The 12,402-nt window shown below is 42.7% G+C and overlaps 1 protein-coding gene across 6 annotated transcripts in view; it reads right to left on the bottom strand.

Annotated features, from left to right (window-relative positions):
* The window catches only part of CREB5 (cAMP responsive element binding protein 5), a 271,299-nt gene that overhangs the window by 214,425 nt on the left and 44,472 nt on the right, over positions 1 to 12,402 (bottom strand). Inside the window, exon 1 of one of the 6 annotated variants that reach the window (XM_083468355.1) lies at positions 3,863 to 3,923. The exons of the other annotated variants lie outside the window; for them this stretch is intronic. The gene's annotated coding sequence lies outside the window, so the exon portion shown is untranslated. Of the gene's footprint in view, positions 1 to 3,862; positions 3,924 to 12,402 lie in introns of those variants that run through there. 6 annotated transcript variants of the gene reach the window in all.

The raw sequence follows: 12,402 nt of genomic DNA, 5'->3' as shown, positions 1-12,402 counted from the left end.
CACTCAGTCTTCTCTGGGTTCTTTGTGGGGAATTGTTTCCACAGATTCGTTCCGTACTACTGCAAACTTCAGAGTTGCACTCAATCTGCTGACAGCTCTCTCTTGTGTGTGGCTGTCATTCACCGGTGCTATTTTTTGAGAAAAAGAGGTGCCGGAACTCACCATGAAACTCCCTTCATTGTCTTAGAATGGCAATGGTGCCCACCTGAGAGGTGCTGGAACTGAATTCTGGTGAGTTCTGGTTGGGAAAAAAGCCCTGTCCATCGCTATTTTGCCTGCGTACGTCACAGAGGATGGAGAATTGAACTGGAATCTCGAATTGACTGAGCTGGCTAGTGAAGACATGCACCCAGTTTGGACCAAACAGCATGGTTTCTTGTTTTGAGCACACAAGCATTGCATTTACATGCTCCCACACTTGAACACAAGTGGGGAAAGGTTTTAAACTTCCACTCCTAGTCTACACACAAACATACAAGTTTCCCATTTTTAGCAAACTCAGTTTGATATCCTGGTTTGATATCCATCCTGGCTTGCTACCTAAATGTGGTTCGTACAAACTACAAACTCCCATATTAATCAGAAACAGGAAAGTGGTGTTTAAGGGGCCCAAAACAGACAAGAAGCTTTAAATCGCTGCTCTGTGCACATGAAGGCAAGGGCAGAGGCCTGAAGCTCACACTGACTTGTTTGTAACAACACATCTTGCATCTTTGCACGTTGGTCATCATTGTCAACCTCTGCAATTTGCCCAGCTTGATACAAAGGATTGACCTGCAAACTTACATTTTCTAGCTTCTACACTGGATACATGAGGTCGGGATTTTTACTTTCCCAGTTATGCTATAGGAAGAAAGCAAATTTACCTTCTTCTTAAGCACTGAGATGGAAGACATCACCAAAATGAAACTGCATTAAATTTAGTTATATTCATCATGCACACGCAGTGGTCCGGTATAATGAGCTTTTTCTTATTTGCAATCTACTATGTAGTAGACTTCAGCCCACACATATATCTGCTACCTTCATGGTCTATTTCATGCATCTGATGTAGGGTACTGCCTACACAAACTCGTGCCACAATAAACCAGTTAGTCTCTCAAATGCCATAATGATCATCTTGGTTGATTTATTTTCTGGGGGCAGTAAATCCATTAGCATGGCTAGTTTTCTGGAATTACTCTAAAAACAGCATCATTCAAAACATGGTGAAGGAAGAGTTAATGGCAAACTTTGTTACCAGTTTCTCCCTGCCTGAGTAAACCCTCCCACCAATTTTCAGGATCATTGGAATGAAATGGAGTATGATGTTTTTCCTTCTGTCCAGCTGAAGTGCTTGTTTTAAAAACAGCTAGCATCAAGCTTTCCACATATGTACACATACAGGATTCATTATTACACTTGTGGCTGTTTGTGCTGCTATGGTAAAGGATCTGTCACCCATATTTTCCTGGATTAAAATATTTCCAAATGGGTCTGGATGCTAGGAAGAATTCCACATGTGTGGCTTTCTAAACAGGCCTTAGCATGATTGATGCCTGGGACCTCAAATCTCAGTGGTGCTTTTAGTGTAGTGTTATGCAATTATATGCAAATGCTGACTGCATACAGAAATACAATCAAACTGGAAACTTATTTATTTATTAAAAGGAAGGGTCCTCTATCAATCTATAGAAATCAAAATGTCTAAAATTGTGGCAATCATCTGAGTTCTCCAGAATTCTTCATCAGGGAAAAATATGTTACAGAAAGTAGGGACTGGGGCAACAAGGAAAGCGCATACACACACACACAAAATTTACGCTGCTGTTGTAGCCACAAGTTCAACATGTACACTCAGTTCCAAGATGAAGGTTGCAGAATGTCCCTCCAACATGGAGGTTGCGGAATAAGTCCCTCCCATGTGACCTCCAAGGGATCATATATTGTAGGATAAGGAGATGGACAAGTATTCAAAGAATGAGAGTATCAAAACAACTTGTTATAGGCTTTCTTTTAGTAAATATAAAAACAGAAAACAGTACTGAATCTTAAATGGAGAAAGTATCTGAAACAGACTTCTTTTAAGGACAGAACAGAGATCAAATATTATGTTAGATACAGATCCCAATTTCCCTCATGGACTTACTCTGGTGAAGTTTTACGTCCATCTTCCAAATCCAATCATCACTTTTGGGACGTAAGAAGGGAATTTCCCCTAGTGTAATTCATGGTGTTCGTGAACTGAAAATTCCCTTAGAGTAGAAAATTACAATTCATGACTCAGAAGCCAGTTACATATCTCCAAACATTTGAGCTGAGAAAGTGGATAGACATTAACGGAGTGTACCAGGGTCACATGGCAGGCCTTTGGGCGAGAAGTCAATGGAGCCACTCCACAGAATGAAGAGGAGGGTCCCCCAAAGTATCTACCTGCTCCAGAAGACTGCAAAACCCAGAGCCTAAAACTACCTTAAACAGTGCCATCTACATGTTGTAAGTTAGGACCTAGAGAGCCCAAAATATATAAAAAAAGACAAGAACAGGGATTGGAGTACTGTAAACTGGCAATGCAAGAATGAGAAGTAGCAGGAGATATTGTGGAGTGCGGTGGGGAGAGAGAAGACTAGAGAAATATGAAAAGTGCTAAAGGAGTATGACTCCCATGGCCATGCGATGATTTTAGTAAATGACACTTATGTGCAGTGAAGGCTGGTCCAGTAGGCTGAATTGGGTGCTCCTCCACCAGCCTCAGCCTGTCCTCACCCACCTACCTCCTTACTTGCAACCAATTCAGTGGGTCATTAGGAGAACCTCACCAAGCTACAGTTTTCAGAGTGGCTTAACAATTTATCTCTCTTCACTGGAAACACTGGAAATAGTAGCTCTGTGAGGAGAATAGGTAAAGGTAAAAGTACCCCTGACCATTAGGTCCAGTCGCAGACGACTCTGGGGTTGCGGCGCTCATCTCGCTCTACAGGCTGAGGGAACATGTCATGTGGCCAGCATGACTAAGCTGCTTCTGGCGAACCAGAGCAGCGCATGGAAACGCCATTTACCTTCCTGCTGGAGCAGTACCTATTTATCTACTTGCACTTTGACGTGCTTTCAAACTGCTAGGTTGACAGGAGCTGGGACCGAGCAACGGGAGCTCACCCCTTCGCGGGGATTCGAACCGCCGACCTTCTGATCGGCAAGTCCTAGGCTCTGTGGTTTAACCCACAGCACCACCCACGTCCCTCTAAAGTGGTATTATAGGCCTTTAAATGTAAGGTGTGAATGTGGCCCACCTTAGGCAATATGGATTCCATGGGTCAGTCAGGAAGGACCGTTCGGGCACAATAGTTCTAAAGGGCTATGGAATTATGCTCCTAGTATAACGCATTTGATGCCCACTGAAACATTTCTGAGATAAATAAATTTATCCATAAGTTGCCTTGGATTGGGTCCCATCTGGGGACAAGGTGGGGTATAAATAAATATATAATAATAAATAATAATAATAAATACTTTTAAAGTGTACAAAGGCCAGGGAAGGCAATGCCTGCTCCAGTGAGAGCTCTTAGCAACATCTGGTAAATACACAACACTTGAGACGCTTTCTCGGATGCTTGCAGATGGGGTCCTGTCAAAGGGCTGCCCTCTCATTTTTATTCATGGGCTCATCGCATGTGGCGTTGTGACTTACAAGCAACAACTTTCGTTGCTGAACACCAAGCAACCGTTCCTGTTGTTGTTATTTGTCTACAGTTCATTAAGAGGTTTCCCTCCAAAAATAATATTGACAGAGGGTTTTTTAAAGAGAGAGAGAGACTGTACTGTAATTCCAGTATGCTAATTGCTTTAGTTTACAGTACACCAGGAGATAAAAGAACGGGCCTACCTTGAGCGTAAATAAATAGCTGGCTTTCTGAAGAGAAGGAGGGGGAAACATGAAAGGCATCCTGGGGAAAACAACAACACAAGCCTGTTCAGCTGACTTTCATACCAAGAACAGATGTAAGGTTCTTTTTTCCCCCTCTCAATGCAAACTTTGAAAAACATTTCCAGGCACCTTTTGCCTCCTGGTTCATCTTAAGATATTTCTGAAGTTTCTAAAACTAACAGCGCTATATTGCAATGTGGGTATATCTATACCAGCTTTTAAACACAAGATCAGCCTAAATCTCTCAGCCTAAATGAGAATTCCTGGGGACAAATGAGAACTGATGGGGAATGCTGGTCATTTATAACTCACCAGGTAACCTTTATTTATTCTTTTGCTCCTAATCAAACATAGTCATAAAAGACCTCACCCTCCAGGTGAAAAACAACTACCGGTAATTAAAGAATTTACAGTATTACACACACACAAAAAATTAATTACAGGGTCCAGTATTTATATGATCCATTATATTTGGTAGGTTAGTACAGTATTATAAAATGTGGGTCTAGAAAACAGCAAGTGGATTTCTGCTCAAAAAATGTGGCTTCCCAATCTGCTCCTTCCCACTATAGTTCCTTCCTTGCACCATCCCTTCTCCCACTGCTCCTGAGGCTGAATACTTTTCCAGAATGGTGTAGGGTGTGGCAGTCGCCTACCTACATGGCCCCAGGGCTGGTGTCAGAACATGGCGTTTTCCAGCAGCTCCAGAAAGCCAAAGGAAGACTGTCACACATTTCTCACAGTGCCCTGGACCAATACTATAGCAGGGGTTACACAGGAGCATTGAAATAAATTTAAATCCCTTGGGATCTGGTGCTCAGAGTTCTAATGTTGCTGTCCACTGTCTGATAAGCCTTCACATTGGGGCTCATGGTCTGTGTGTGTGTGAGAGAGAGAGATAGATAATAATAATAATAATAATAATAATAATAATAATAATAATAATAATAATAATAAAAAATAATTTATTATTTATACTCTGCCCATCTGGCTGGGTTTCCCCAGCCACTCTGGGCAGCTTCCAACAGAATATTAAAACACAATAAAACATCAAACATTAAACATTAAAAACTTCCTTAAACAAGGCTACCTTCAGATGTCTTCTAAAAGTCAGGTAGTTGTTTATTTCCTTGACATCTGCTGGGAGGGTGGGTGCCACTACCGAAAAGGCCCTCTGCCTGGTTCCCTGTCACCTCACTTCTTGCAGTGAGGGAACCGCCAGAAGGCCCTCAGAGCTGGACCTCAGTGTCCGGGCAGAACGATGGAGGTGGAGACGCTCCTTCAGGTATACTGAGTGTGGGGGGGGGGGGGGAGCTTGACCCCAATCTCCAAGGGCACCTCACACATAGACCCTTGTTAATATTTGGGCATTTGATAAGCTTCGCAACGACAGGGACGCAGGTGGCGCTGTGGTCTAAACCACTGAGCCTCTTGGGCTTGCCAGTCAGAAGGTTGGCAGGTAAGATGGCCATGGATATTTCCTCTCAGATTGCTATATAAACATACCACTACTAGTGGCTGGTAATGGGTCAAGTGGGTGTTGAAAGGTGTAGAACTGTTACATTTTTACGTCCTTATAGTTTCACATCAAGTTGAGCAAGGAATTACTTTTGTGTGAGAATTTCTCGTTATTATCTTCATATGGTAGCTAAAAGAGGCGACTAGTTGCTTGGTATTTGGATAACTTTGGGGGTGGGGCGGCAGAGATAGAATATGACTAGACAAGCATTTGTGAAATAAAAAATATTCAAATTATGTCTCACACTCTCTTTTTTGTGCCTTATTTTGTTTTCAAATGTCTATCATTTTTTTAATATATCATGGTTAGGGTTCTCAGAAGCTGGAAGTCACCTCACAAATCTAGAGCTGGTCCTGGGTAATCTTCTTAATTTTTATGTCTCCAGACTGAGGAGACTTTCTTTCTGTACATAGGACCTGGCAAGCAAATAATGTCTCAGGGACCTTAGCTGCATGTCCTTCTGAGGTAGAGCATTTCATAGGTGCTTCATAAAGCAATGTAGCCCAAGGCTCAGTCTGAGGAAGCTACTTCACAGGCCACACCCAAGGAAGACAACAATGAATGTGTTGTGCTGGTAACAAGAGGTGGGAGAAAATAAGGCACAAGCCAAAGGAGCAGGAATGTACCTTGAAAGGAACAGGAAAGGAGATGAAAGAGAGGAAGGAGGCTAGAGAACCTTGTAATGTGGAGTGAGTTACTGTGGCACAGACTGGAAGATGCACGCATACAACCCCATTTGTACTTTTACTCAATCTGGAATTGAAATAAATAAAAAATTTGAAAAATTGTCCAGTAGAATCTTAGAAACCAACTAAGTTTGTTCTGGGTACAGTGGTACCTCAGGTTACAGACGCTTCAGGTTACAGACTCTGCTAACCCAGAAATAGTGCTTCAGGTTAAGTACTTTGCTTCAGGATGAGAACAGAAATTGTGCTGCGGTGGCACGGCAGCAGCAGGAGGCCCCATTAGCTAAAGTGGTGCTTCAGGTTAAGAACAGTTTCTGGTTAAGTACGGACCTCGGAAACGAATTAAGTGCTTAACCTGAGGTACCACTGTATAAGCTTTCATGTGCATGCACACAAAAGCTTATACCCAGAACAACCTTAGTTGGTCTCTAAGGTGCTACTGGACAATTTCCATTTTTTAAATTTATTCCGACTGCGTCAGACCAACACCTACCTGAATCTTCAATCTGGAATCGTTTGTGCTTCTCCTCAACATGGCGCTTTCCGTCTAAATTGATTCCAGATCCTGCCCCCACCAAGGTAGGTGTGGCTACTCCCTTTACTTTGAAAACCCTCCCTTTAATAGGTTATCCATGCCTTTTGCTTCCTGCACGCACCCAAGGCAAAAAACGAAGAAAGAGGTGGCTGCAAACTTGGTATACACCCCAAAATAGCAGATATAACCCCTATTGCTGGGACCACTTTCATTTGTTTGCAAATGGACCCTGTGTAGGGTATTGCAGAATCAGTTGGCAACGAGCTTTTATTTTGGAAATAAGACCAGTTTCTCAATAGGAGGCGGAAAATAAAACTAAATGCAGAAATCTAGGTTGCATGTTGGACTACACGGGGCGGGGGGGAACCAAGTACAGTGGTACCTCGGGTTACAAACGCTTCAAGTTACAGACTCCCCTAACCCGGAAGTAGTACCTCAGGTTAATAACTTTACCTCAGGATGAGAACAGAAATTGTGCGGCGGCGGCAGCGGGAGGCCCCATTAGCTAAAGTGGTACCTCAGGTTAAGAACAGTTTCAGGTTAAGAACGGACCTCCAGAATGAATTAAGTTCTTAACCCGAGGTACCACTGTACTCAGTCTGTACTGGTTTTAGAATAAAATCTTGTTTGTACACAGCTGAAGGAGTAAAAAAGCAAGATTGGGGAAGTTGCATGCGCCATAGTGGGGAATGGGCAAAAACAGATATAAAAGAAATAAGAAAGGAACAAATGACCCTGGGCCCTTTAAAACTAGCATTATAATGTATGTCGGAGTGTTGGGCTTATGGAAAGGCTATAGCAGTGCAACAGATGCATGCTGGGTTGTATGCAATGAGGAGTAATAAAGAAATCAGCAGTTTGTATCTTGAAAACGCAGCTCTGTGCCCTTGCAACCCTTCCTTTTCCTGTTGTGTTGGAGTGCTACCAAACACTTAACCACTTCTCTGCACTGTGATGTACTGCATATGTAGTGACCTTTAGCCCATTCTGCACATTTAACAAATTTGCTAGCCAATTAACATAATGGCTTTCTGTACCCAAGGGCTCTCTGGAGATTATCAAAGGAGGAGGCCGAAGCTGAGCGTGAAATTTAGGGCACATCCAACAGAAACGCAGCTAACTAGATTAAGAGACACCACTGTCTTTTCATTCCTCCAGAAGGAGAGTCCTGCTATTCGTTTCACAAAGGAGTTGACGGCTCTTGCCATTTGCTGGCAGGATAAACACAGCATCCAAGCTCAGCTCCTCCAACTGAGCAAGACAGAGAGTAGATGTCTAAGATTCTAGATGATAGTTTGAATTTATCACTGGTAGAACAGGTAGCACAATGTAAATATATCGCAGAGCCCGGCAGGCCAACTCTGCCCACTGTCAGATTCATGGAGCAGAGGTTCCTTTGGCAAGCGAAAGAAAAATGTGACAAGAGATCTCTGTTGGAATGGGAAGATTTGCCTCTACTTGCACATATAGGAACATTTCCGTTCCCCTACACACACACACACACACACACACACACACACACACTTACTTCTGCCAAGAGCTTGATATGTGCCCGGGAGCTATGAAATAGCTCAAATTTGCTTTGGAGAAAAGATTGCTACACTATTGAATTACTTTTTTTAAGGAGCATTTTCAGTTTAAAGCCCGTTTCTTGAATCAAGGAGGCAGCTTTACCAGAACAATGTGACTTTGGTTTGCAATTGTCATTAGGTGAAATTATTAACCCCTCTTGGAGAACATACATATTGTAAGCATAGGGCAGCGAAAATCAACCACAACACACCTTCATTCATCAAAATAATCTAGCATGTAAATATCTGAATAATACAAAATTTAGGAAAACCGAGTTCTGTTTGCATTACAGAATTGCTCATAGATACAGAAGTACAAAGCACAACTATTATTTGGGATATCTTCACTGCCAAAGAGCAGGTCAAGGAAGCTCTACCATAGCTCAATATTATCCCCCTCCCAAACTTTTACGTACATCCTAAAATACAGAGGTTTCATTTTTGTAAGGTAACACCCTCCCAAAAAACCCCCGCAGAGTTTACTAGAACCAGTTGTTATCATTGTGTCTAGGACCATGTTACACAAAAGCAAACAAACTGATTTTGCATTTAAAAATATTTATAAAGAGGAGGGTGGGGTATCTTCTCTACGTTACCAGAGGTAACACTGGCAACTGTGTAAGGAATTTACCATAAATGAGGCCTAATGCTTTCAAAGGTTTACTCAGAGGATTAGTGGTTTGTTCTAGTTGTTATAATAAAAAGTGGTTAGATTATACTGCTCAGGTTTGGGGAAATTTTCTACAGGGATTGAGATCTAAGAACCTGTTAACACATGGGAATGTGGCCGAGTTAAAAATTTCATCATGTATTTCATTACTGCGTTTCGTTTTCTTAGTGGGTATCCCAGTTCTAAATTCCTTTTGCTGGCAATGGTTTGTTAACGGAATAAATCAAATTTCCAACACGACATTCGGAGGCGGGCAGGTGTCAGAAAACACACAAGTTGTGTGGAAAGTTGATACCATTCCTCTCTCACCCCTCTCAGAAAACTTGTTCCTCTAATACGAGAAAAGGTTTTAAACTTCATGCCGTGGTGTTTTTGTGTGTTTATAAAACTTTATGGCTTTAATATACCTACATGTGATTTTAAAGTTGCTTTATACAACTAAAATCCAATGCTAATTCTTAGTCAACTTTAAGTGGGGGGGGGGGGCTTATTTAAAATAAACAGCCATTGAACTTGATGCAAAGGATGTTGTGAAAAGCCTGACCATGTTACTGTGAACCTTCGTATTATATACAGTATATATATTTCCCCCCAAAATGAATTAAAATTAAGAAAAACGCTGACAGCGAGGGTCCCTTAAGGAGTATCAGCATCACAAGTTTCAAACAAAAGAAAAATAAAACAAAAACAAGACAGACTTTGGTTTTAAGTGGCTTGTTTATCGTCCTTGGCACGGCTGATTGGGAAATGGTACTCAGGGAAGGACCCCAACGGCAGCGCAAACTTATTCATCCTAAAAAATATGCCTCTTCCCTGAAAATGTACAATGAGAAGGCGGGAAATGCAATCTAAAAGCCATGTAGCAAATACAGAGGGAATTTAATAAAACCACCCCACTTAGGGCTAACCCACCTAGGAGACCTCTCCTTTACATTTCTTGAGCTTTCACATTATTTGGGCATGCAAGCATAGGAGCCAACTTCTAGGGGCCAAAGGGGGTTCGGCCCCCACAATAAAATATTTGAAGGGGCCTGGGCACCACAGAATATATGGCCATTTCTATTCAAATGGTGTGTATACACTGTGTCATGTGATCGATTATGTGGGGCGGGCCCTGCATAATATTTTACCTGGGCCATCACAATATTTTATTCAGGTTGGCACCCCTGCATGCAGGTAATATTAGTTGTGTGTCCGGTAGAAACTTGACATGTAGATAAATATTTTCAGTGGTTGACAAAGAGCTTGCGATAGCTCCTTGTGAAAATAAATGCTCAAACATGCTGCTTTCACGTTTCACCTTTTTCATGGAGAGATGCAAGACATTTCTCCACATTGGGGGCAGAGTACCTAACCCTCCTCTTCCAAAGCTCCACACTGTCTGATATAGCACCTGTGAAAGTAGCAAGTTTGGGTAAGATTGTCACCTTATATTTCTGCCACTGAGGAAATGTGGCCCTCTCAATCTTTAGCTCCATACACACATGCATTGCAGAGCAATCCTAAGTGAAGTTGCTGAGAATGGTATAGTTCTCTGCCACATCTCAAGTCCTGCTGGCTTGTTACTGTTAGAATTCCTGCTCCATGATAGTAGTCATGGGATTTTTGTCTATCACATAACGGTATATGTTTTGACTCCACAAAGTGGGAAGTGATGGGATGTTTGTGTTACTGTGTTCCTTGAAGTGGGACTACAGTGATACCTCGGGTTACATACGCTTCAGGTTACAGACGCTTCAGGTTACAGACTCCGCTAACCCAGAAATAGTGCTTCAGGTTAAGAACTTTGCTTCAGGATGAGAACAGAAATCGTGCTCCGGCAGTGCGGCGGCAGCAGGAGGCCCTGTTAGCTAAAGTGGTGCTTCAGGTTAAGAACAGTTTCAGGTTAAGAACGCACCTCTGGAACGAATTAAGTACTTAACCTGAGGTACCACTGTATTGTCCTTTGTTCTTTTTCTCTTTGCTGTCTGATGCTAGAGAGAAAGGGAACCATGTTGCAGTGCTCCGTGTGTTTATATGTAAATAAAGTAGATTAGCCAAAATGCTGAGTTGCTGAGGTCTGTTACGCAAGCTGCGAAGACTTCTGAGGATCCCTAAGTGTGCCGATGTCTGTTGGCATCAGTCGCTGTGATGTTTGGGCAGAAAAAAGCTTTTGAAGCTCCCGAACAATTGACCAGGAGGGAGAGGACATGCCAGCTGGGCATGTGTCTCTGCCAGGGTCCTACTCGAGAGTAGGACGAGCTCCTGACAGTTACTGGCCAGGGAGGAATGTGGGGAAACTTTATTTCTCACCTTTGCAGTTCCTGCTCCCAGTTGGCACAACTGAGAGGCTCAAAGAATCTGAACTGCTTTAGATCCAGCAGATACAGGAGTCCTGCTCTGAAATCCCTTCCCCATTTCAGAACTTTTCACCTGCTGTTGTTGTTGTTTAGTCGTTTAGTCGTGTCCGACTCTTCGTGACCCCATGGACCAGAGCACGCCAGGCACTCCTGTCTTCCATTGCCTCCCGCAGTTTGGTCAGACTCATGTTTGTAGCTTCGAGAACACTGTCCAACCATCTCGTCCTCTGTCGTCCCCTTCTCCTTGTGCCCTCCATCTTTCCCAACATCAGGGTCTTTTCCAGGGAGTCTTCTCTTCTCATGAGGTGGCCAAAGTATTGGAGCCTCAGCTTCACAATCTGCCCTTCCAGTGAGCACTCAGGGCTGATTTCCTTCAGAATGGATACGTTTCACCTGCTACTGCCAGCAAAAGATCCACTAGTTTCCCACATGCCTGGACACAGCTCTCCCCAGCAGCACATTTTCAGTGGAGAGATGCCTGTACAAACCATCCTAACCCCCTGAAGGCACCAGAGACAGTGAGAGAACTTGCTCCGTAAATTCATGGCTCAGCAAGCATCTGACTTTGAGCACATCTCAGTCACCAAAGAAGGAAACATATCGCGCACACACAAAAAGGAGACAGATCTACATAGGCTATTTTTGGGGTGTACAAATGCAAATTAGGAAATCATGATTTAAACAGAAATAAACTGAATCCCACCTGGCCAGTCTGCTGACCAGGTACTAATTGTTTATGGACAACTCTAGGGTCCCCAATCTTCTTTTGTATGGTTTGTTATCTTTACAATAGACTTGGACCACACCACCCTTCAAACAGAGGACTCCATGAAATCAAAGACTGCATTTGTGAGTCGTGTAATGGCTACTCCCTTGAAGAACATGGCATTAACTAGCTACATAGGCTGCCTCTGCTGTTCAGGATTTTGTTACATCTTGTAATTGTTAATGAATTATATAAAATGTTCTGAGCTGCCTTAAAAATGGTTTACTATTACTATTGATGATGATGATGACGACAATGATGCATGGCTTACATTCTTAGAGGTCCAAGTCCAACACTGTCCACTAAACTACGTATATCGAGTTGCCAGACACTTGCATATTCATCCCTTGACTGTAATGGCGAAAAATGGCTTCCATGTGCATCTGAGCCATCACTAACAGGAGTTACATAT

The sequence above is a fragment of the Podarcis liolepis genome (genome assembly GCF_965112155.1).
Source record: "Podarcis liolepis genome assembly, chromosome: 12".
Classification (NCBI taxonomy): Eukaryota; Metazoa; Chordata; class Lepidosauria; order Squamata; family Lacertidae; genus Podarcis; species Podarcis liolepis.
Note: the sequence above shows the minus strand (reverse complement) of the source record. Positions and strands in the feature narration are given on the sequence as shown.